We start from the raw sequence: 26621 nt of genomic DNA, 5'->3' as shown, positions 1-26621 counted from the left end.
TCATCTTTTTCTTCCTTCAGCAGGCTTTCCCATAATAAATACGGTTAAACATATAAAGATAGTAGGTATCCTTGGTGGAAAAATATCTTTTATATATTATTCAGTAAAATGAGTAATACAACAGTGTAGGAATACTATGTTAAAAGTCCTGCATTTGAAAGTATTAGGATCAAACTATACTCTTTTATCTTTGCTTTTTAATGACTGTTTTTAAATGCCATTTTATCATGCATTTCTTAATGCTCTTAATGTCTTTCATTTTTGTAAAGCTCTTTGAATTGCCTTGTGTCGAAAAGTGCTATATAAATACACTTGCCTTGCTGTACCAAAAGTAACAGTACCCGTTTATGTATAACAGTTTCACAATAATATATATAATATAGTTGTATTTAATCATTGGTGATTTATGTGTACTTCAAGCAGCTTGTAAAGATGGGGAAAATATATATCTATATAGTTCTTTGGTAAAATATTAGAGCAACTGTTGTGAGTTACTTCCCACCAATGCTGAATTTACTGTTACGCTCAGAACAAGCAACTACTTGAACCCACACTACAAACACCGAAGACGAAGGTTGGAGTGGAGTGAAAATGGTTTATTTGCCAGAAATAGGATTGGGTCTGGGAGTAGTGGCAGTGTTAGGAAAAGGGAGGAGCAGGCGAGGAAATCCAGTGGAAGGAGCAGGGGGGGACTATGAAGGATGGCCCAGGGAACCAAGCTAGGAGAGCGAAGGCTGAGGATCAAGTCAAAAGGGGTGAGGGGCTGGACGTGGCTGGTGGAGTATCAGGTGGATCTAGACAGGGAGAGCACAAGGTTAGTATGGCGAAAAAATACTTCAAAAGGCACTAACAAAAATCTATCTTGAAGCATGTGGGCCTGGACGTTTTTACCACTGCAGGTTTAATGACAAACTGGCGAAGACTGGAGATGAGAACCGGGAATTTATACAGGTGTAGGTGACTAGTGGAAATCAGTGGGATGAGCTGCAGCTGAGGAGGTGTAGAGTCGGGAATCCAAAAGTACACAAACAAACAGGGAGGCAGTACTGTTCCTTCAAGGCCTCCCGACTGCTGTTGTTAATGTCCCATGTGAGGGACCAATGACGCAGCTCTGGGGAAGAATTGTGTCATCTGAAGTAACAGGATCGTCGGCAGAGAAAAGTCTGGACAGGTCATCAGGCTTGGTATTCCGGGAACCAGGACGATAGGCGAGTGTGAAATCAAACCTACTAAAGAAAAGGGCCCACCTGGCTTGAGTTTAACCTCTTTGCAGACTGGATATATGATAAGTTCTTATGGTCTGTTGTCTGTTGGTCCGCTGCCGTCAAGCCAGTGTCTCCATTCCTCCAGTGCCAGTTTCACTGTCAACAGCTCCCTGTTGCCAACGTCATAGTTATGTTCCGCTGGAGAGAGACGGCGGGAGAAGAAGGCACATGGATGAAGGTTATTGTTGGGACCTGTAACTTGAGACAGGAAGGCTCCCACTCCAGTGTCAGATGCATCGACTTCAACGAAAAACTGCTTACTGGGGTCTGGTTGGGTGAGAATAGGAATGAGGTAAACAGAGATTTAAGCATGTGAAAGGCCTCATTGGCTCCTGTGTTCCAGGAAAACTTCAGGTTAACAGAGGTGAGTCTGGTGAGTGGGGCAGCAACCTTGCTGTAGTCCTTAATGAACTGTCGATAGAAGTTGGCAAAGCGAGGAACCTCTGCAACTCCTTCCGAGTGGTGGGAACTGGCCACTCCACCACTGCCTTGATCTTGCCGGGATCTGCCTCCAAACTGCCTTGCCTGATAATGTAACCTAGGAAACTCTGTCTATCTGGTGGAACTCACACTTCTCGGTCTTGACAAAGAGTTTATTCTCCAACAGTCTTTGGAGGACCTGGCGGACGTGGCTCTCATGCTCCTCCTGGCTCTGGGAGAAAATCAAGATGTCGGCCAAGTAAACAAAGACGAAATGGTTAAGGAAGTCCCGCAACACGTCATTGACCAGAGCCTGGAATACTGCTGGGGCGTTGGTGAGACGATACGACATGACCAAATATTCAAAGTGACCAAGGGAGGTGTTGAAGGTCGTCTTCCACTCATCCCCTTGATGGATACGCATCAGGTGGTAAGCGTTTCTGAGGTCAAGTTTTGTGAAAATGATTGCATCCTGGAGAGGTTCAAATGCAGAGTTCAGCAGAGGTAAAGGGTATTTATTCTTGACTGTGATATTGTTTAAGCCATGAAAGTCAATGTACGGCCTGAGTGACTTATCCTTCTTGTCCACAAAGAAAAACCCTGCTCCAAGAGGGGAGGAGGATGGTCGGATGATTCCAGCAGCCACGGAGTCATTGATGTATCTCTCCATGGCCTCCCTCTCAGGCTTGGACAGGTTGTAGAGCCGACTTGTTGGAAGTGGGGCCCCACGGAGGAGGTCTATGGCACAGTCATAGGGTCAGTTGGGAGGAAGAGAGAGAGCCTTTTCCTTATTGAAGACCTCACCAAGGTCGTGGTAGACCCCTGGAACACCGGTTAGATCTACAGAGGTTGAGGAGCAGGAGACAGAACTAGGGGCATCAGAGACAGGTGGCAAGGCAGAGTGCAAACAATGAGTGTGGCAGAAATTATCCCAAGCAATAACACGTCCTCCTGCCCAGTCAATGTGAGGGTTGTGGGTGTGGGGCCAGGGGTAGCCCAAACAAGAGGGGTAGTGGGAGCGGTGATTATCTTGAGTTTGATGAGTTCTCGGTGATTGCCAGAAATAAACAGGGTCACAGGATTGGTCTGCTCAGTTACCTTGGATATCTGTTTAGGGCATAGGCCGTCATGGGTTCATCCAAGGGTTCCAGGATGAGGCATAACTGTTTAGCTAGCTCACAGTCTACAAAGCTGTCCTCTGCACCTGAATCAATGAGAGCTTGGAGGGGCAACGTCTGGGTGTTAGCACAGAGCTTGGCAGGAATCAAAAAACGGGTTAGAGTTGGGGAATGTGCAGGTGAGGGTTGCGGGCTCGTCAGGACCCCCAAATTTACTGACGAGCTCCCCCGTTTGGGCAAACTGGACAACTAGCTACGAAATGCCCAAAATGGCCACAGTACATGCACTCACCAGCTCTTACCCGTCGCTGCCACTCCTCTGGGGAAAGCTGGGCTCGTCCCAGTTGCATGGGTTCCTCCTTTGACGAGGTAGAGTAATTAGTTGGTGGACTGGAAACTGGAGTAGTGGAATCTCGTTGTCTAAACACAGAGGAGACCAAGTAAGGCGAGTTACTGGACCTTCCAGGTAGAATGGGTGCAGAACGCTTCATCTGCTCAGTGCGGCGCTCTCAGCCGGCAGTCGAGGCGGGACACAAGGGAGATGAGAGATTGAAGGTCCTCGGGCTCATCTCGTGCAGCTAACTCATCCTTGAGTCTATCACTCGTACAAACTCTGCCTTAAGAGCCATTTCGTCCCAACAAGCTTCAGCAGCGAGAGTCCAGAACTCAATGGAATACTCCGCCACAGTCCGGTTTTCCTGTTGCATGCTGAGCAGACGGTTAGCAGCGGAACCAGAGTAATTTGGGTGGTCAAAAACAGCAGATAAATGCTCAGAAAAACTCTGAAAGGAAAAAGAATCATAGTCGACAGTTGAATTAACGCCTCTGCCCAGGTTAGAGCCTTCCCACATAGCAAACTCAACACATAGTTTATCTTAGTGATGCCTGAGGCAAAAGATAAGGAGCTCTGACGGAATACCTTATTGCATTGGAATAAGAATCCACGGCACCTCTCAACGTCCCCGTAGAAGGGTTCGGGGTCAGCAATGGGAAAATCCCGGCAAGGTGTCGCAACAGTGGAGGTGGCTGGAGAGGCAGTTGAAGAGGTGGATGTAGTCAGGGCGGAGATCTGGCAGTCTAGCTCCGAGATGTGGTGAACCATGGATTGATTACTCTCAACTAGCGCATGGATTAGCTGGTCATGTTGGCAGAGAACTGTGCCCTGGGTTGACAGAGCATGGTGGAGGACTGAGGGTTCCGGATTAGTGTTTGAGGGGTTCATCTTGGCCAGCCACTGTTAAGCTCAGGGAGGGAGGAGCAGGCGGGGAAATCCGGTGGACAAAGCAGGGGGGGAATAGGAAGGATGGCCCAGGGAATCAAGCTAGGACAGCGAACGCTGAGGATCAAGTCAAAAGGGACGTGGCTGGTGGAGTATCAGGTGGATCTAGACAGGGAGAGCACAAGGTTAGTGTGGCGGAAAAAACATTTCAAAAGGCACTAACAAAAATCTATCTTGAAGCATGTGGGCCTGGACGTTTTTACCACTGCAGGTTTAATGACGAACTGGCGAAGACTGGAGATGAGAACCGGGAATTTATACAGGTGTAGGTGAGTAGTGGCAATCAGTGGGATGAGCTGCAGCTGAGGAGGTGTAGAGGCGGGAATCCAAAAGTAGGTCAGCCTTGCCCAGCCAGGGAGACAGAGACAGAGACAAACAGGGAGGCAGTACTGTGGATCCTCACATTTACATGTTGAATGTAATACACATAAGAGACTTTTGGGGATAAAACCATAAAATGAGCTGCTAAAGAAATTCATTAATATACTGGACTTCTATTTTATGAGCATGAAAAAGCAAGGCTGACTGGAATGTGAGTTAATGGTAGATTTGAAGAAAAAAAACCCTGCATCAATGAATAGTTGCCAGATTAACTCAAATCCCTTTTGGGAACAAATCTGCCTTTTAGTGCTCAGAGTGAGTGCTGACTTTAAGAACTTCACCTTTATAACAAAAAGAGGTTTAAAGTGCTGTGGTAGCAGACTGCTGTAACCAAGAGAATTGCTAAGCAAGATATTTAATTCATATGTTGACTCAGACGGTTCAGGTAAAAAAATCACTAAGCTCCTCTCTGTATGTGAATATAATGTACACCAGCTACCATACTGACTGAGGTATTAACTTTTTAACTCCTCTAAAGCATGGATGACTCAGAATGAGGTAAAGCAGATACAGAGCCCAGCTCTTCCTGCTGCGCTGCCTCTGAGCTCAGAGCAGCGTTAAAAATCAGGAGGGAATGACATTCAAAGGATTACCGAAGATGGAGATCTTAATGGTTGATTTGAAAACAGTCTGGAAGTAGAAACCTCCCAGATCTTCATCTAGCTTTGCTTCTTAGAGCGTGAGATTAGACAGTAATAAGATCCTTGATTGTGAACATGAAAATAATTCACTCAGATATTTATCACCAGCAGACTGAAAGCCAACAGATAGCAAAAAGTATTATATCTGTGATAATCAGAGTGTTAAACTGATAAGTGTTATAATAGAAGAGAAGTTTTAGAACAAATCTAGCTGGATAATAGCCGTATGATGTATTGTTTCTTGTGGTTTAATCTGTTGTCAATGTCTGGGTCTTAACATAACAAACAAATAACTTAGAGGAAGGCTTACTTGAAGTAACAGAGTCTTCCTGCTCATTAGCCTCCACTCAGTGAAGGAATAGTGGCAGTAGTGTAAAATGATACTAGCAGTGTATTAATATAAACACAGTATTATGACTCATTATGTATAATGCAATCAAAGAGAAGCCTAATCAAAGGAATAGTTTGTTTGTAGTGGTCCAGCACCTATACTAGCTTTTCCTATAGGTGAATAAAATACTGGTACTAGCACCTTTAAAGCTCAATAATTAACACATGGTATCCAGCTAACTGGCTCCAGCTCCAGCAGTGGTATTTATCTTCTCATGTACTTCTCTCATGAAAGCAAATCAACGTACTTAGGTGCTTTGTTGGTCCTTTTTATTCGTCTTTGAAGAAATACGTATAAAAGCTAAAGGAAATTAATATTTGAACAATTAACTCAAGCCTTGCTGCTTTAACAGATTTAAAAGCTTCAACTATGCATAGCGTGTCTTATATTAGCCGTGATACAGGTTGATTTAATAATGTACATTGATAAAATAATTCTAGTTTCTCAAGTTATCATAAGATAAAGATTTGAACAATATATTAGGGTTTTGTCTAAACCGGGTAACAGGGGCGCTGCACCCTCTTACTTTCGGCGTTACATTTTAAAGTGATGCCAGAAAACAATATTTCTGTTAGTCAACAACAGGTTTTTACGGAGCTCAGCGCCCTCATACTTTATTTTTATAGAAAAAACCCTGGTATATTATTTGCACAATAGTCAATTTCAAGACTTTTGATTGGATATTAAAACTTTGTGACCTGCAGCCAAGTATTAACTTATATTCATTTTGGCTTGGATATGAAATGATTATGGTTTTTAAATTATGTAAGATGTTTTACTTTCTACCTTTTATTTGGACGCACTAAGACCATAAGGACTTACAGTTCAGTGTGGTTATTATGCTGCAGTGTTTTTAATACATATTTTTAAATAATTCAAGGCAAGTAAATAATCACAGCATCTATATCAAAGACATTAACCTCTCCTGTTTTCACTGCAAACTTTGGGAACGTTTAGTAAATTATGGCCATGCTGAGACGGGTCCAAATGTTTAAATGCCTCTGCAGTAATATCCCACGTCTTAAAGTCCCATCTATCTGCTATTAAGGCTATCAGAAATTATAGATGTACGGTTTAATGTTTGCTCGTGCAAGTCGTTAGTCACCTGAACTATTAAGCATTTAAAGGGAGCATTTTCCTAAATGACCAGTGGGCCATTTGTTAAACTAATTACAGCCAATGTCTTTGTCCGTACAAACACGCATTACAGACGAGCTCACAGGTTATCTGGGGACAATGGCTGTGGTTTAGTATAATCTGCAGCCTTGTCCGGGTTCTAATTTGCTTATAACTCAATTTATTGTGTAAAGTACAGTTGACATAAAGTCATTTAATCATGCATTATGGCAGCCCAAGAAAGCAGAGGCAACATTTGGAGGGAATTGTTGATACTGTAGGTAGAAGATAATTATTCTTGGCATGCAGGGGGCGACACCCTTTACCTCACTCTGGTGAAGCAAGGCAGACCATCGTCGGGGCTGCATAATAAATGCCCTTGATAGAAACATGCACAACCGTAGGAGGGTCTGTGATGAGAAGTCCCCTGACCTTAATTAGCTGTGTTCATGGCATCCCATGAACCCATTACGGAGACTTTAAAGCATATCCATTTCATTTCTCACCATTTGTCTACACCCCTGCTCTGGCTAATGAGAGCAAGAAAGAAGCGGTGGGGGGAGGGGGGGCTTGATGTCTGTCACTAACCACATGAGAAATAACTTGGGATTACTTGGTAAAATCTTGTCCTGCAGTCAACTTTACTGACTCATTCAAAAGCTACATATCTTCAGGATTTTCCCTCACCTGCATAATGCACTGCGGTTATTATGTATAATGCATGATCCTCTGATTTGCTGAATATTAATGTTTTTTTGTACACTTGGTATGCATCATACACACATGTGAATCTAATTGTGTAAAACAAGCAATATCAGGAACACACTTGCGCATGATTATTATAAAAATGCCTGTTCAAAGCCGTGCAGTGTTTGCATGTTTCTGTGCACACCGCCCTCCATGTGTTTAGTGTGTGTTTTGGAGTGTGTTTGGGGCAAAAGGCAGGAGTTCTACAGCCCTCGCAATATCAAAGCAGGTGATACTTCAGCTGGAGATTTGTCCCCCGGGGCGTAGAGAGCAGAGTTGACCCTAGAGTGGCCATCCATTGCATTCCTTTGAGTACACTCCAGCCATAATAACACTTCAGCACCTCTTTCATCTATCAGCACCAGGGTGTGAGGCTGCTAACTTCCTTTCAGCTGAACACTGTTGCTTTTTGAAAGAGTGATATGCACAACTGCTTTTTTTTCCATATTTATGTAAATCCTAGATCTCTAATATCAAAGTAAACTTTATCGTCAATCTTCTTTGTGTGAGATATAGACAGGGAGATCGAAATACTACTGATTATCACAACCCAAAGGAATAATTGATTGAATTAAAATATCTAAAAATACCTGCCTAATCAAACATAGAAACATATATACAAATTATACCACATTAAGAAAATTTAAATATTAAGGTACAGTAGTCAATATATACAAAAATACACACTTATAAACTGATGAAGATGAATATATTACAGTCACATATATCATCATATAAGGTTAATAATAATAATAAACAATATTTCAGATATAACTGGTTAGAAAAATACCTGATCCCTGAGATATTTTCTTGCAGTTGCTACAAGGACACAACAGCTGTTGACACGAGACACAGAAGTCAGGAAGTTTTTTAGTCGGCTCACAAAAGGAAATGTTCACAAACCCACATCTTAACAAAAATTGAGCTGCATTGACTGTAATGGAATATGACTGACAGCACATGATTTTCTGATTACATGCCTGACAGCTTCCACTTATTGAAAATGATGAGGACAGATGTTTGCTCTGGCTCACATCAATTAGGTTTTGACTTCATGAAAACGAGAAATTAATTGAAACTGAAATATGGAAAAAAAAGATTGCTTTCTTCTTATAAGCACTGTGTTTATATTTGACATAATGGTCGACAGGCATGACTGACTCCTTTACCCATGGATTTATTTGGTGTAAAAAGCCTCCTCTTTATAAATGGTGCTGCATTTGCTTTGAAGGAACCAAGATGCAACTCCAGTATAATTACTGGCAGCAAGTGTAAACAGATGAATTTGCATATTTAACATGCAATTCACGCTGCTTGATTCATCACATTTTGTTTAGGTTTATTTAGACTTTTGATGATTTATTGAGACTGAAAATATTTAAAAGGTCTTCTTTGTACAAAAGAGAATGTGTTTATTTCAAGTTATTTTCACAGCAAATCAACATTGGGTGCTCAACATGCTCACAAGAGAATAAATGAGGTTCTGCCTCTTCAACATGTCACAATGAAGATTTTATCAAGAACATGAATCATAAATGTTATGTTATTTTCAGATGTTCAACATTAAATACAGATTAGCAGCAGGAGATACTACAGAGGCGGATTCAAAAACAATTTCTCCAAACAACTCAGGTCGCAGTTTGAACTTCAGGGTTTTGTCTTAACCTTGCGCCCTCATATCACAAACCCGATTTTCCCAGTAAAGCTTTAAAGTGATGCCAGAAAACAATGTTTCTGTTCTTTAAAAGCAGTATAATCACTACAAAAATATGAAAATCATGTCAAATAGATCGCAGACGGCATAGACAACTTTGTTTTTACGGAGCTCCGAATAAATAGGGGATGGATGTCCGGTCGGCCTGCCGGTGGACGAGTGACAGGCAGCAGGCTTACACTGAAACAGTGAATTCTGAATAAAATCGCTTCTTTTACTGTCCTTTTTTATCTAGAGGAAGTCAAGAAACCGTAACTCGAGATTTATTTGTTGTTCGAGGTTCAATGTATGACTCAGCAGCTTTAAGACATGAAGAAACTATTATTTTCCGCTTTGCTCTAATGCATTATTTTTGCCAGAAAGTGGGCGGGTTAGGGCTTGACGTTAGCGCTCTATACTATATTTTACTAGAAAAACCCCAACTTTTTTGCAAAGTCATGAATTTGAACGATAGCGAAATTACAATTTAAACTTTAGTTACTGAATATAAACAACTTTATCTACTGAAGCGTAGATGATGCATCCGTCAAAACACTGATGTATGCCAGGATACCTGAATGGCACTGCCTGCCAGAGGGGTTTGAAGATGAAGGAGCTCTATAACATGCAACACCACAGGCACAGAGCCTCTGGGGGCCTCCAGATGCCACCACGGCTCCGGGGGCCCCATCTACGCCAGGAAGGCTCAGACAATCAACTAGGATGGGGAAATAAGATGGTTGGTGTCAGTTGGGTAATTTTGTTTACCTAAAAACTTTGTGTGCATGCAGTGCTGCTGGGATGATTACGGAGGTTATGATTGTTGTTATCCACAGTCATTGTGCTCAACCCGCTGTCAGTTTCAATTACTGCTGTCTGTGGCTCCAAATCCTCACACAAGCTGTACAGCCCCCCTGACAGTCTTATTACCGTTAAAAGAAAATCCATAGACATCAGGTTCTCTTTGTGTCTTTCCTCTCCAAACAGAGCATGACAGAGCAGGGAGGGTAAATTCATGTTATGCCTTGTGGGTCATCAAGGCCCTCATGTGTGGATTGACTCTCCTCCCTTCAGGTTTTGAAAGACACAAATGTCTCTCGGGTTGAGGACGGGCAATTCAAGTTTCAAGTTCAAGCAGAGCGCCTTTGATGTGCAGCTCCATCTCCGGAAAGGAAGCGTGGGCCTGGAGTGGCAGGTGTATGTAGGGTAGCTTTCTGACCTCTCACCAGACACAGGATCTGCCGGCTGTAATTGGTCTCTGTTCCATTCACTTTCTTATCTATTTGTCCGGCATTTTCTTGACAGCCAAAGGCAAATAGATCTGCGCTTTAAAGATATGAAGGACATGTTATGTGGCAACAGAAATTCCACAAACAGTGTGTGTCTGACGCGCAGCGAGCACTGTAAGCCATACATGTGATTCTTATTAAGTACCACGGTTGTCTCGTTCCTCAGAGGAAATTGAGGAAAATGACCTGCATGCTAATTTCCCATAAAATGAAATATGAAACGATATCCAAGTGTTTCCATATGCTGCCGCAGTAACTGTAGTACAATCACAGTATAAAGCTATTCTCAGCTGGCGTATTTCCCTATAAGACACTTGTTACCACAGGTACAAAGTAAGCCTCGCCCTTATAAGCCATGAGTGTTTTTCTACTCATTATTAGTAGAATAATGAACTCACATCCTCACATGGAGACTGGATGTTTTCTTTTCTTTTTTTCCTTTCTCTAAAACTGTGAGAAATGAATTAATTGCATTTGTGTATTTTACCCTCAGGCAAGGTTCTCCCACAGTGGTTTAATCCTGATACAGAGTGGAGTACATATATAATGCATGCGCTTCGGATTGCACTTAATATGGAAAGTAATTAAAAAGAAATCATTTTAAATCAGCGCGCTTATCACAGTGGGGTTCTGAAATTGGTGTAGACTGGGATGCTAGAAGGGGAAGGTGTAAGGAGGAGAAAAGGGAGGGGTGAATGGGGGAAGAGGTGAAGGAAAAGAGGACAGATAAGGTGGGATTGGTACTGTCAGTGTCACGTAGGAGGTAGGTGGAAATTCTCCTGCTCCAAAACAGAGAGACACCCCCGCATCCTGCAACTGTGGACAGTTTCATCATTACACACTGAGAGCATGCTGCTTTCACTGGCTGGATGTTACCCTCTGAAAATGGACGAAACACTATTTCTTAAACAAAACATCATTTGTTACGAGAATGTCAAATACAAACATACATAGGAAATGTCCCCGATTCATTCCCACCTTTTATAACATGGCACTTCACACAAATAAATGTGTTCAGTTCCCCTAAGCAGCTCTTAACCATGCCATTATTTCTTCATCCATTCACAGATGGCTGCCCTTAGCTTCCCTGAGAGGATTGCTATTATCAAGAGGTGCATAGCCTTACATTCCCACTTTTTAAAAGCATTATTGCTGGGCAGTTACTCAAACATGTGTGAAATAACAACAACAGCATCGAAGAGGGAGCTCCTAAGTCTACACCTCAGATTAGGGTTAAATGCTGTTGTTGTAAATTGCTCTATAAAAAAAGTTCAGTTTAGCTTCATTGTAGCAAATTTGTGAGATATCAGACAGGGTAAATAATAAAAGCTATAATGCCAAACCAGGAAAGAATATAAGTGTGTGACTTAGCAGTAAATAGCTTCTGGCTGTGATATTAAGTGGATCTGACATTAGTTCAGTCCAATTTTAACTTGCACTCCTTGGGTATGTCACTGAGCCTGGTTGCCAGGAGATAATATACTTTATCTGGTCTCATATTAGTGTAATGTTACAGTCACAGTTTTAATCTTGAAAATAGATATCCGTACCAGAGTCAGGGCCTTATTTTCTGGGGGGAAAAAAGTTGCTGGTGTACCGGTGATGATTTGAGCAACAGCGGAAGGGAATTACAACTCCAGGTCCTCTGGCAGTGTACCTTGGCCCTGTTAGGGAAGAACATGCTCCACTCTACTGCCCATTTACTCCACAGATATGGGCAGCTCAGCTTTTACTGAATGTTTACTCCTCAGGGAATTGGCTCCATCCTGTTAAAGTTCAGGTCACTTCATCCCCTGCTCAGTTGCTGCTGCTGCTGCTCTTCCACCACTTTAGTCACCTTCCTTTTCCACACAGGGCATCCAAACCTGGATAACATCAGCATTATCCTTCAGGTCGGATCAAAGTCCCAGCATTAAAAGTGTCTACATGAGCAGGTTTTGTGTTTTCAGGCACTGAGTTTGTGTTCACACAACAAAAGAAAGGTGCAAAAAGCTACTAACACACACTCCACTTTCCCCTTAAGCCCTGAAGCTTTTGCAGTTTGTCCTTCAGCCTCAAGGTTGCAGTACAATTACTTCAGATCCATGTCTTCACAGTCAGTCAGTATACTGATGAAGAAGTACAATTTTCAGAAACTATCATCATCTAATCAGAATCAAATTGCTTATTTTTTTCCCTCGATTACAACAGGTGCATGGGGGATGTTTTCGCGGGTTGATTGAAGAAGATGCAAAAAAAAATGGCTGACAGTAGACACGACTTTGAGAAATGTTCCTCTTTTCCTTGCAAAACCTTCCTCTTTTCCACAATTCTAATGTCCTTTTTTGAATCTAAACAGTGTTTTCTCTCAAAATTCTGACATAGAAGCTTGTGAAGTAAAGTGATAAAAATGGCAACACTTAGTCATTCACCTAACATGTTCTAGGGCCTCTCAGGCTACATGCTGCCTAAACACTTGTGGAGGTAGTTTGGACCATAGGTTGCCTGAGAGATTCACAAATTACTCAGGTCAGAAAAAGCATTACTGCTACCTCCTCTTCTTTTTATATTTCTCCCAAAACGTTGATAAAATATATCTGTCAAAAGATTTGACATACTGTAGGAGAAAATAACTATTTTTTAGTGATTTAAATACAATATCTATTACATGATGTATTATTTAATGAAACAAATAGGGGTAATAATACTGCAGTAATTTACATTGGAATTCATTAATATGAATGTCTTTATTTAAAGGACTTTATTGTCTTCTTGGGACTTCTGAAACAAAACACATCCTTGATAGCAACAGGACAATGTCAGGCAATATAGAGTAACCATGTGTAGGCTCAGTGAGTACACAGACGCACCATAGATTATATATAAATGTGGAAAACTTAAAAAAAATAAAAAAATACATGAAATACATCTTTCACAGACTTTCTTTGTGTTATTTTAAGAATTTCTTATCTTGCTGATTTATGTTCAAGTGTTCGTTTTACTGATACGTTTGGTATTAATTTGTGATTTAATAACGTTCGAGAAGAACTAAGTGAAATGCTTGGAAAACGTTTACAAGAAGATTTGTAATTCACAAGTCTTTGTAATAAAGTCTGTTTCAGTTTGAACATTTACTATACATTAGCCTATAAATGTTATGATTAGTTGTGTCTGTCTAGCCAACCATTTATGCATTTACATTAAAATATTAAATTAGCAACAGGGAAAAACAACTTGTCATCATGTCCACATTTTGTCTAATTTAGGAAAAAAACGTTTGCCTCAACAATGCTTTTCTCTAGCCTAGTCTTACTCCCTGTGTCAATAAACAATGCTTAGGCAGTGTTCTTCTTCTAACCTTTCCCAGTGGTTTTGTGCGACGTCGTGTCACTGACGCAAAGCATGAGGCTTGTGTTACATCCTAAATCCCGCCCAAACCTGCTTATAGAAATGATGCAAAAGGTTGCTCCTGCATCATTATAGAGAAGCCAATTATTTTCTGCCCAATAAGCTGAATTTGACATGTAAGGACGAGATCATGTTGCATTTTTCAGTTTTTGGTTTCATTAATGTAAGAGCCCTCACCTTATCTTCAATTAATGATATAAAGAATCCCTGGAAGAGGAGATTCAAGGATTTCACACTACAGCAGCATCACATATTTAACAGGTTCAGTCAGTTGGCGGGTTCAAGCTGACGTGTGATGTGTGCTTGCTCACGTGTGTGTCTTGTAACGTTAACAACCCAGCCCTTAATGTCTTCATGATTAACATTTCAAATGGAACAGAGAGGAAAAACAGCCCGCAATCAGCCGATTTCTAAAAATAAAAAAAGGAAGCAGGAGCTACAGGATCCCGGCTTTGTTCCTGACACTGATCATGTGCGCCAACATAAATTCATGGTGAATCCACTGCCTTTCCTCTCGGCCCCAACAGGGAGCACATGTCACATACAGGCTTTTCACACAGTTCGCCGGACAGGACAGTCAGGCACACGGCAAATCTGCTTAGTTACTTTATCATGCCGTGAAGTGTTACCCATGGGACAGCAACACTTGTCAGAGTGGATAATGTAAGAAAACTCAGCCCCGTAAGGCCATGCTCCTATGATTTTGTGACCTTTCAAGAATGTGCCTCATTTAAGTAAAAGGCTCTTTTAACAGTTGCCGCAAAGTTAGGCTTCTATTTATATGAACAGAAAAGCAGCCAGAGGATATTAGCATTACTGCTCAGATGTACTATACTGTACTGTGGGCCTTCCCCTCAAACTGCAAATGTAGAACAGGACATCTTTATTTATTTGGAGTGGTAAATGTTTTTCTTTTGTGACAAAAGGGTTCAGGGGTTTTTAAATCCCAACCGAGTATTCACACATTTGAAAGAGAATAAATAGACACAGGGGCCCTTAGTGCATTTGCTGCGACTACATTAAAGGCTAATGTTATTTGACGTTTGATCATAGCTACATTTTTCCTTCCCTCCAACATGGTGCGAATCAATTAGCTGATGTTGTTGGATCATCTGGCAAGTCCTGGAGGCATCACTCTCCACAGATCAGGGTTATTATTAATACCTTTGAAGACAAGTTGGGTTCCAAGAGGTCAGTCAGAAGGGCTCATCAGTACGGACTAGGGCTGAACGGTTAATTGCATTTGCGATAATATCACGATATGACAAAACGAGATTTTCCAACCGCAAAGGCTGCGATTTCACTGATCACGTGATCTGATCACGTGACTTGCGAGTGAGCCGAGCGGAGCCGAGCAAAGCCGAGCAGGCAGGGAAAGAAGTCGACGCTGCGCTTCAACCTGTTGCACAATGGCCTCAGGCTCGTCAGAAGAGTGCACGGCTGGAAGTTTGGTACCAAAGAGGGGCAGCACGTCAGTTGTGTGGAGTTATTTTGGCTTTAAAAAGGAAGATGCTGCGCAACGTCAGGTATTGTGCAGAACGTGCCTCGCTACTGTTGCTACCTCACGAGGTTCACGATTGTAATCACGATTGATTTATTTCTTGTGTTTGTTGAACAATACATGTGAAGAGGACCTTGAAAAAATAATCGCATATTAAATCGCAATTGCAATATTGAGGAAAAAAATCGCAATTAGATTATTTTCCAAAATCGTTCAGCCCTAGTACGGACCTGTTTCTCTAGATGGCACATAGGTCAATTCTCTGGTCAGGCAGGATGGATGAAATTTCTTCTAATTTCTGGGACCCAACATGAGGCAATTTGGTGCCCATACACGAATGAGGGCTGATGCTAACATCCATTTCCACCGAAGCTTAAATGACCTCCCAAGGACACAATGCTCTCTATTACAAGCACTCTGGTGTTATAACAGTGGGTGAACACAATGAAAACACAGCGAGGGCCGGACGGCTGCAATCAAGACTTGAAAGGTAGCCTATTCCGTTGCCTGGCCGGCAATTTAAGTGTGATACAGTCGAAAACCCTTGTCTCTTTCACTGCATGAACCCAGTGATGGCAGCCATTACAAGTTTTATATAAGCGAGATAATGGATCAGAAACTGCAAGCTTACGATATTGATAGAAAACCGAGAGCTCGATCATCTCCAGGCATCTGTTTAATATGTTTGTGTCAGTTCATATAATACAGTATTAATCGGAGGTCATAATGTTATTGTGTAAGTGAATGCATCATCAGTAGATCTATTTCTCCCACCACACAAAACACCACCAACCCAAAAAAGTTTGGGAGGAATGTATTACTAAAGTTATTCACTAGAAGCCAGGTTTCAAATTATTTTTGAACAAAGATCAGCCTCTCCCTTCACCAAAAGAAGAAGAAAAAAGAAAAATTCCCACATGGGTGTCTTTATCCATACTTTTTCTATTTTCAGGTAAATTGTGCAGCTTCTGACACCAGCTTTATCTGAATGCCTGCAGGTTTCCTACATTTAAATTTGCCGTTTGTATCTCAATGTTGTGTTGGTCTGTGTCAGGGTTATGTTAATTGACTTTCAGCAGGTGGTTCTGTGCCATTTTCAGATCGGAAAACAGACTTTCAGCTTCCCGTTCAACCAGGGTTTCTTTTTAAGGTGTCTCAGTTTTTTTTTTCTCTCACCTTAGAAGTAAATCTGCTTAGAGATATTTCTTCCAACTTGAAGGCACAGTGTGTCATTAAAGCGTAAGGCTTTGCAATTTCATTTAAAATGCTGGAGCGGCCCACAGACTTATCATCAAACAAAACCATGTCAAGTATAATTATGGTGGTTAAACTTGGGTTAAACTGATCGTAACCCAGCCAGTGAGTAGGGTTTTTCCAAGCCAATAAATTAAAAAGGGATTCTGTTTTGGACTGAGTGAGCCTGAGAAACAGAATGATTAATGAGAGGGCAAATAACATGCGAATGTGGCTCATAAAGAATAGATTAAACTAATTACTCATTCAAGATTCATAACAATAAGACAGTATGTGAGGCGTTGTAACCAGATTAAGATGAATATTGAAATATGGATTCCGTAAAATTGTGATATACCTGTACATGAGTCAACAAAAAACTACAAGTGCAAAGCGGCCCCTCCCTGTTGTGCTGCTGCAGCACATACAGTAAAGGCTATGGTACATTTATGAAAGGAAGTGTCCACTGCTCGGCTGCTCTACCACATCCAATGCGTTATTTTAGTGTGAAGATAAAAAGGTAGGGCGTGGGGTTGGGAATATTATAGAGACAGATTGTGCGTTGAGATCATTTGGACTGGCTGCGAGACCTGGCCCTGTACACAGCAGTGCAGCTAGTCAGTGATACTGACAGAGGAGAGAGGGCGTGAAAGCAAGCGGCAAAAGGTCAGGAAATAAAGAGTAGCTCTCATTCTTATTGTACCACCAATCAGCCTACTGTGGCTCAGCTGCCCTTTCCCGCCTGTCAGTTGTAGATCCAGCCTTGTTTTGATACTGCAACCTTTCATGTCGTGAATTACATATACACTTTTGGTAATGGAGGAAGCAGTAGCAATTAGCATCAAATTACAATCGCCATTAGAGTTGAGTTAATGGACCACAACAAAAAATGGAACCACCTGTAATTAAACGCCATCCTGTCTGTGAGTGGCCATAGTGTGAAATAAAAGGTGGTATTTGTGATATCAAACGCGTAGCATGATGGATTACATCCAGTGAAATGACAATTACAGAGCACAGATGACATTTGGTGGGCTGTTGTGCGCCGTTTCTCCAGAGGTGTTATCTTGAATTGAATTTACATGCAGTGTTCCTTAGTAATTACCTCATTGAACGAGAGAGAGAGACAGAGGAAGAGAGAGAGGGAGAGAATGTTTTAATTGGATATTTGGCCCCTCTGGATGTGGACTGAACCATGGAGCAGCATCATTATAATCTCTCATCAGATTCTAATTTGAACCCCGAATGCCCAATCCCCACTGTGCTCCATACACTTAAAAGTGCAGGCAGTCTGCTGAAATCCTTTTTTAAATTTATTTTTAAAGATAATAGCAACACTGATTTTTTGAGGATGGCTCATATTTAAATGAAAGGACTCAGTTTATTAATTCCTAATGCAGTGTGCACAGATCTTTTTTCCTCTAACAGGTTGAAAAAGCACTATGCTGTCATTAATCTGCCTAATTACAATTCCATTATTTTCCCCCCCGATTTGGATCATTTTGTCACATTAGATGTCCCACAGACAGCCGTAGCAGACTTGTATTATAATGCACATGATGAACTTTGGCACCGCCATGCCCACACCCACATCGTGTTCCCTTATGTGTATAAACAATTTAATTTCACCCAGCAGTTCTACTTATCGCAGAGCCAGCGAGCTGTGAGGATGTTTTAGGCTGCCGGTTGAAGATGACGCAGACTTGCTCGGGGGCCCCCCAGGCTGTAAGAACACAGCTCAGATGAACCCTGTCAACTCAATTACCTTCTGATGTGAAACGACCTAATGACCTTTGCATGAACAGACAGGTTTAAATCCAGAATATCACTGTAGACACCATCAGCAAAGGCAATGGCTGCCTTCTAAAATGACAGGGGAAATCGATCCGCAGCAGTGATGCCATAATGAAAATTAAAGTCTCAACATTAACAAACACATGTTTCATTATTTGCATCGCTGAGTGTCAAGTTTATTCTGCAAGCTCATTGCATGAAGAGTTTTTATCAACTTGGAGATGAGGCAGACAGCTTTCTCGAATCAATATGCTATAGGTTAGACGAGAGTCTTGTATCAGTTCAATCGATATTTGCACATCAAAGGAGTATGCCATTGTAGACCCTTAAGAAGTGCAAAAAGGCCAAACCCTGGAGGATCCTCCCAATAAGTAGGTCAGAAAAACACTCCAATTGGGTCAATGATAATGTGCTTCTGGAGAAGATTCTTTATACAAATGCAGTGCATGTGTGTGTTCATTGACGTTTAACTATGTACTTGTTTTGAGCAATCTTAAATACCCCTGGGTCAAGATTCTCCAAATCATTGATCCGATTTTTTGATTAAACTTTTTTTTTCCAGCACTAGGATGCAATTAATCGATTCTGGATTTGTAAAAATGAACAGCTCAGTTGATGTGATGCCATGACAATGGTCATAAACATAAAAGATAGTATGTTTCAGGTTGCTGTAAACTGTGATGGGTTGTTTTTTAGCTGTAGGCGGGGTTAAGTTGCGTTGTTTCGTCGTGTTGATTTTTATTTTGACGTCATGTTTCCTTCTTTTGATTCAGATGATCAATATTCGATGTAGAATAGAAAACAAGACACCCCTGCCCCTGTCACATTACTATTGATTGAAATAAAACTGCAAATGCACGTCTGCAAGGAAACCACCCCATGCTGTACAAAATCTGTTATTTTTCACCCTTCAGCATTTCTTTGCAGAAATCCATCTGTAAATGAATCTACTCAGCTGAATAAGTGCTGTATTATAAACCTGAATGTCTTTGCTAACCAAGCAAGTCAACATAACGGAGGCAACAGCAGTAATTTCATCGCCAGTAAAGCAGCAAGTTGTTCTGCTAAACGTAAGCTGTTGTGAGGAGGCAGAAAGCTCAGAAATGATTATGATATGTGCTCTGTCTGCTTGGACAGGCCAAACTGCTGATCATCGGTGACTGATAGGAAGTAATCACATTGAAATCTTATCAGAGTGCTGTGTGTTGCAGATACTGTGGGCCTGCTCTGTTATCTGCACACAGCACAGGAGAGCAGTGCATTTGTTCCCCTGCGATGTCTGCTAGTGCACCCTGGGCCCTCAGATAATTTCACTTCCCTTTCAGGATTAGAACGCCTAGAAGTTTGGACCTGTGTAGATGTACATGTTAACATTTGAACTTGGATACTAACTGAGGGTTTTCATGCATGAGAGGCACTGAGAGATAAGTGTTGCTCTTGAACATGTTGAGATATAGAATATCTCAATTAGAGCATCGATCTGTTCATTTCAAATAACAAAAATGATTAAAAAGATTAAAACCAGCTCTTTGGGGAACACTGCTTCAAAGCATGATGTGAAGTGGTAAGGAGAAACTGTAGGATAACAAACAGCTGTAACAAAAAAAGTGGGAAAATAATCACATGATTAATTAAGTGCATGTTCTATATTAAGCAACACGTCAAAAGGATTGGGTTGGAGTGTTTTTGAGGTGTTTGCCTTTTCTCCTTCATTTACAAAGGTTAATTACAGTTTTATGTTTAAACCAAAAGTTTTAAAGTGCCATGGGATTACGTTTTTTTGGTAAACATAGGTTTGTTCAAAGCACATTTTCTCTTTGCATCATTCAAACAAATTTTAGCTGCATATGGTTTATCACCCCTTAAGAGCCAGTGTGGCAACTGAACAAATGTTAGTAGTAAGCAAGCCAATTTCCGATCCGACCATATACAGCCACGGAAAAAATTAAGATACCACTTAATCATCATCATTTATCTTGTTTCATTATTTGTAGGTACCGGTATTTGAGTTAAATTCTTCTTATTTTTATTGTATTTTATAAACTACTGATATTTTTTCTCTCTGTTGGAATTCAACAAACACTGGAATGGCTGCCATAAATGTAGATAATTTGGAGTGGTCTCTTAATTTTTTCTGGAGCATGCCTGTCTGTGTGTGCCTGCATGCCTATCAAATGGAGAAACTTGCACTGGAACAGTCTGCTGCAATGACAGATGCTCAGTGAATTTGAACTAGCTAAATGCTAATCTAAGCAGCTCAAAACGTTGCTAACATGCATGTTTAATGTTTCACCATCTTATGAAGTGCGTGTTAGCATGCCAAGAAGCACTACATCCAGTTAAAGTCTTTAGTTTTTGAGAATTTAAATGACAACTTTAAAAAAAAAAAAAAAAGTCAAGGAACTAACTCAGCAGGATACATCCTGTAGGGACAATAAATGTCTATACATAATTTCAGGGCAATTCATCAAATAATTGTCGGTACTGTACCTTGTTGACGAAAATGGTACGTCCAATTGACAGTCATTGCCATCCCTTGAGCCACACTGCCATCATAATAATTATAATAACTATAGCCGTTAGGAATTTCCATTTGTTTCCATTACTTTTTGTGGGTTCCTAAGCATCTGTCTGGTTAGATACAGTATGACTCAGAAAATAAAATGTTTATATCTTTATATAATTTACACATGAAGGTGTTTGTGACTGGGTGAGTGGAAATGTTAACAAACACTCATTCATACCTTCCATTTCCTCGCAAAGCTAACCTCAGGGTAGAATTATTTTAACTTCCACATCATACAACATATTTAACACAATTGCCAGTTGTGTTTCCTGTCATTTTGCCCCCAAGCCTATGAATAAATGTCACGCATGATGAGACAAAGTCTTGTGGAGGTTGAAGAGGACACTGAGATTGTGGCCAAAAGCAAAGTGGAAAACTGTTGATTAAACGAGCTGTTAGGCTTTAAAGCAATGTGTCAAAGACTTAAACAATTACACGTATTTATAGAACAAGGTTTCACTATTTTACCAGCCAGTCATGTTTGATTCTTTCTTTCTCATTCTGCCCTTTAAAAGTCTCTCTGTGTACGTTTGTGATGGAGATAAAAGACGAGTTCAGGGAACATCCATGCAGATTGGATTACACCAGAAGAGACAGAAATCTATAAAGTGATAAAGGAGCTGCGCATTGTTTATATTTCTTTTCTTGCTTTCATCTGTGATAGTAAAGTTAACTGCCCTTGGATCTTTTCTCTCAAAGAATCCAAGTGGTTATGCACGCACAAGGTTGCTTTCAGGACACACTTCATCAAATACGATCAATCACTGACTTCAAAGATTCTGATCAGGCAGGAAGGATGGAGTTTCAAAATGATGGGGTTGTGCCTGATCCACAGCAGATAGAAAATCCAATAGATTGGGATTGCGGGATTTCAGCTGCTCTTTGTCCAGGCTTGTGTCATAGATTCTTTATTAGGCTGCTGGCCATTGTGACTTCAGGTGCTGGCTTTAATGCATCATGCTGAAATGTCAGTCACACAGTGCAGCTCGACAACTTTTAATGCTTCTTCTATGGCAGGTGAACATACCATTGCCAGGGTGTTGCATCCATAGCAACACCGTGATAATGGCATGTGGCCCTTATGCCAGAAGATATTTTATAATTAGGGTATCCAGACAAAAAATTTGATTCAGTAGCACCTGACATATGGCAGGCAGTGTTACCTGTTACAGCTCTGCAGAGGATTTATAATGGACTCCCATTGCTCCTGAAGCTACCCTGCAGGCTGTCTGCTCGCTTTATTAGCCTTTCTCCCACCTAGTATTACTTGTGCTAGAGCGCATAATGTAGAAGATATTATTCATAAAATACATACAGCACACCTAGTTGCAGTTTTGTACTTATCTACAATCAACAATATCCTTCTTGTTAATAGCAGGTAACATTACTAGTTCAGTCATTTAAACACCAGTACATTTGAAAAATAGGTGTGTGAATGTGCAGCCGATGTGTGTAGCGATGCCCTGTCAACCTGAAATGATCATTATCCTGCATTGTTTGATTGGTCCCTTAAAAATATTGTGTAAAAGAAGAAAATGTGGTTACAGCCCAGTTTTAGAAGCACCTTAATAATGTGGTATACGAGTCTCGGAGGATAACCCCTTCTTCCTTAATGGTGTTGTTAGCAGTCTGTTGATGTCCTTAGCCAATACTCGAGGTTGCAAAAGGCTAAGATTTGTGTTATTTCATGTAGTACTTTTTTATTCTAATGCTGGCGCTGTGCCTTTGGTTACACAAGGTCTCTGGACATCTAGATTGGCATTCACAGCCTGCGGCATCGCTCAAGGGAATCATTGATTCCTTAAACCAACCCAAAGATAACTGAAAATTAACATATACTTAATTACTGTAATCAGCCAGCACTCATTTATCAACCTAATGTCTAAATTACTTTTTGTCAAGGTAAATTAATTTTAATTGAACCTTGACCTTTAAAGCTGCACAGGTCCCCCACCCACCCCCAAAGTCAAGTCCCTCGTGCTTTACATGAAATTAGCACAGCATCTGAGATTGATGCAAATTGACCGTGCTGTTATGCTGATTTTACCATTAAGTCTTATATTTATATTTGTTTCCTGAATTATTCAGTCCTTGGAATGCCTGATACTTTGGGTATATATAGGAAGATAATTACTTTTCAACAATGTGCTTTCACTGTGTGCCTCCCCACATGCCCAGCGGCAGTCTTGCCCGGCTGTTTCTGGCTGCTTCTCCTCGTTTCTCACGCGCCAAGCCCTGAAGATGATCTGGAAGAAGGCTAATTATTCCACAAGTATAGCACTGGTTGACCAAGAGGATTTTGATGCTTAGGAGAAATATTTACCCAATTTTAGATTCATTTAGCCAAGCATTGTCAATATTTATACCAAAGGAAAAAAATCATTAAAGGGAAGGCAGAATGAAATGAGATTATTATGCCCTTTAAATTCTCATTACCAGATGAATTGATTCCATCAGTCTTTTGAATCTAATGGATGATCTAATATTTTCAGCTAAAGAAATGGGTCAATGTAAAATGAAACACTGTGAGCTGACTGCTTAGCACTAAATGGGCTTTTTTCTGAATAGATACATGCCAGTCACTCAACCATGATGGCTCACAGCTATGAAATGCATATTGTGTGACCCTCGGTACATCTAATCACAGAGAGCCGTTCCAGGCCAGGCATGAAATAAAGCTGTTATCTGACAAAGAGAGTCCCATCTCAAAGGCATTCACACTTGCATGACTCGTTTTCTCTTGTAGATTTAAGTGGAAATTGAGGAAGATTGTAGAAATGAAAGTTTTTACTTCTTACTTTTATATGCAGGGATGTGAAATGGAATCATGTGATGAATGATGTTTCTATTTGAGCTGAAGGCCACTGTTTAATATCGCACTCACACAGTTCAGCTCATTTTTTCCAAAAATTTGACTGAAGCTGCGTTTTGCATAAGAACAAAACTTTGAGATAATTCAACAATTGAAACGGTCTTATCTGCATTTGTTATTTTCCCCAAATCTTCATGAACAGGGTGCAGGGTTATCACCAGAATACTATAGAGCTCCACTGATGAAAGACTGCGATTGTTGAGAGAATAATTCTATAGATATGACTATATGAACTCAAGCGGCTTGATTTAAATTGTGCAGGCTTGGATGCTATTAATCATTAAATATATATGTAATTTGTGTATAATTCATCATCAAGAAATAATTAATAACCATCTCCGACAGACATATATAGACTGAACATAAAACACATCATCTGTTAAATATTTACTGTAATATCATATATAAATAAGGAATACCATGAGAGTGAAGACATTAAACAGTAAAAACAATGCAGGATCTACATATCATTTGATTGGAAATTGATTCTAAAAGGCTTTTCATGTCTTAAAAATATATTTTTTGACAACTCGGTTCAGCCCATGCCTGGTTTAAATAATGAATGTGTTGTTCTCTGTTCATGACCGCCTTATCAATGAAATAGGCATTTTGTTTTTGTCTTGTAGTTGATGTGCGTGACAGCAACTGTCACAACTCGGAGCAGAATTTAAGGTTGGTGAGATGTTCGAGTGCATTGCAGCGGTGTTGGCTCACAAAGGGCAACATCTCTGCTGTTGACAAGGATTATTTCTGTCAAGAACAGCACTCATGGGCCTATCTAAGAGCCCTGCTAATAAGTGTCCGCCAATGCGACTATCCATCACCGCTATTCAGTAAAAAAGTGCTTACTGCACCATTGCTGAATTAAAGTAAACAAGCTTGTCTGGTTGGGAGATGCATGTAAATGAGAGGCAATGGATAGTGTGTGAATAAAAAGGGGTTTTATTAGAAGTGTTTGGGAGCTCTAAGTTCCCTCCACTCAACACACAGATTCTAAATGAACACATAAATATCCGCACATGTTCACACGTGCAACATAATACGCTTTCATGTCATTTTGAAAAACTTGCACAATTATCATCATAGCTGTTTTCTGTGACTAGTTTGATTGCGTTAATTATAGTTAATTGGCCTCCTCACTAAGTCGAGCCGTCATTACCGGCTATTTGTTTGTAACCAGGTTCCAGGAGCTGTCTGAAGTTACGGTAGCCTGGGAACAATTGTGCTCTCTCAGCAGGTTACCTGAAAAGGTTTTTTAGAAAGTTTCTGCATTGTTCATGCAGCAGAGCGGCTCCATGTAATCACAAATGGCTATGGTTATTGTTTTACTGACAGAAACGCTCAGATTTCCAGATTTGCACATTAAACATGCAGCCTAATAAAATATTAAGGTGCTCTGCAGATGGCATAGTGTCTAAACCTTTAAAAAAAAGACCTTGTTGTTTGCCTCAACACTGGCATGAGCTATAAAAGTACCTTGTGGTTGTTTTTTGGTCTACTGATGCAGTTGAGAACCAGTACAGACAACTGACAGAGAGTATTTGTTAATATTTGTGAATTTGTGGCCAGTCTCACCTCTGGAAGATTTGATTAATGAGGGTTATAGTGGGATTGCTCTAACCGAGTACCATTCTCCCTCTGAGATACGTTAAGAGATAGACAGCTGGATACATTAGCAGAGTGTACCCTGGAGTGACATCTGAGACAGAGCACCTTGCCCTATTTCACTCAATCAGTCAGCTAACACATCCCTGTGGCAGATTAGTAAACCTAACTACAAATCCAAGCAGTAGCTCACAGGATTGTACACAATCTGAAGCACATAAGCGTCTATTCAAAAATCAACAGTTCGAGGTGTGAGCTTTGGGTTGCCTCTTCTGTGGAGGTGTGACGTTTAAAAGTAAACACCAAATACATAAGTATTCAGCCTTCGTAAGCTTTTCTATGTATTGGTAATTCCAAAGCTGATTTCACTTGAGGGAATCTGATTTGTCCACAGAACCTGTCTCCTAGCAGTCTGCCCAGATGAATGTCAGGGTGTTTGTCACTTGTCTGACTTGTGTTGAGACCAGGTTTTGCAGGAGCTCTTCTGCTGTTGGCGAAAAAAAGCGCAGATCTCCACGCGGTGCAGCCCCTCATTCTGGATGAATGATCTACGCTCCCAACTGCCTGGCTCCCTCCATCAAACCTGGCCAACACTCATAATAAATGATGGTAGGGGACAATGCCCTATTTTCACGGCACAGTCATCCGTCATGCCAAGCCAGACAAAGCCCCCAGAGTTTCGTCATTTTCAACTATTGCTCACACCAAAGTAACAGAAAAGAAACCTTCATCTGTTCAGTAATGGCTGTGGGATGCCTGCTTAAATGTATTTACTAAATCAAACACATTTTGTCTTCCCAGGTCTCCCTAAAGAGTTGGATAAACGATGTGCTATGATTATCCATCTCACTTACAGGTTTGATACAACCATCACTACCAGTAGTTTTATGTTGAGAGGAGGTATATGTCCTCATGGTCAACATCCTATTACACGTTCTACATTCAATTTCACGTGTTAAGTGCTTAATTAACCCCTATAGTAGGTGTCATGCCAAGGCTGGATCCTGATGCTTTATGTCAATTTGTAGGTTAATCAGGTCACCTTCTATCATCTGCCAAAGCAGCAGAGGCCCTGTGGTCTTTCGTAATTGTACGCCAGAGACCCACCTCCACAGATTGCTGCTCATATCTGGCCATATAGTCGGCTGAGGTGTAGCTAACTTTCTATAATGGGAGGTTAAAATTGGATTGGAGCAGACCATCAAACTCTGAGCTGCTCTTGTGCCCTTCAAAGATTTTATTAATAAAACATAATAGGAACTGTTAAAAGGATACATTAAAGATGTAAATAGTTGGCTCTTTATACTGTATCTCTTGTACATT

General features: G+C 40.8%; 1 long non-coding RNA gene across 2 annotated transcripts; it reads right to left on the bottom strand.

The window, feature by feature from the left end:
• Positions 1-638: 638 nt before the first annotated feature.
• On the bottom strand, positions 639-4293 carry LOC134860025 (uncharacterized). 2 transcript variants are annotated; one of them, XR_010165182.1, is made up of 3 exons: positions 3723-4293; positions 3096-3223; positions 639-794 (listed from the first exon to the last, which is right to left on the bottom strand). It is a non-coding gene; the product is annotated as an uncharacterized LOC134860025 (long non-coding RNA). The 2 variants fall into 2 exon arrangements; XR_010165183.1 differs by having other exon boundaries at positions 3106-3223.
• Positions 4294-26621: the final 22328 nt, after the last annotated feature.

The sequence above is a fragment of the Eleginops maclovinus genome, chromosome 23, assembly GCF_036324505.1.
Source record: "Eleginops maclovinus isolate JMC-PN-2008 ecotype Puerto Natales chromosome 23, JC_Emac_rtc_rv5, whole genome shotgun sequence".
Classification (NCBI taxonomy): Eukaryota; Metazoa; Chordata; class Actinopteri; order Perciformes; family Eleginopidae; genus Eleginops; species Eleginops maclovinus.
This window is presented reverse-complemented; position numbering and strand designations above follow the sequence as displayed.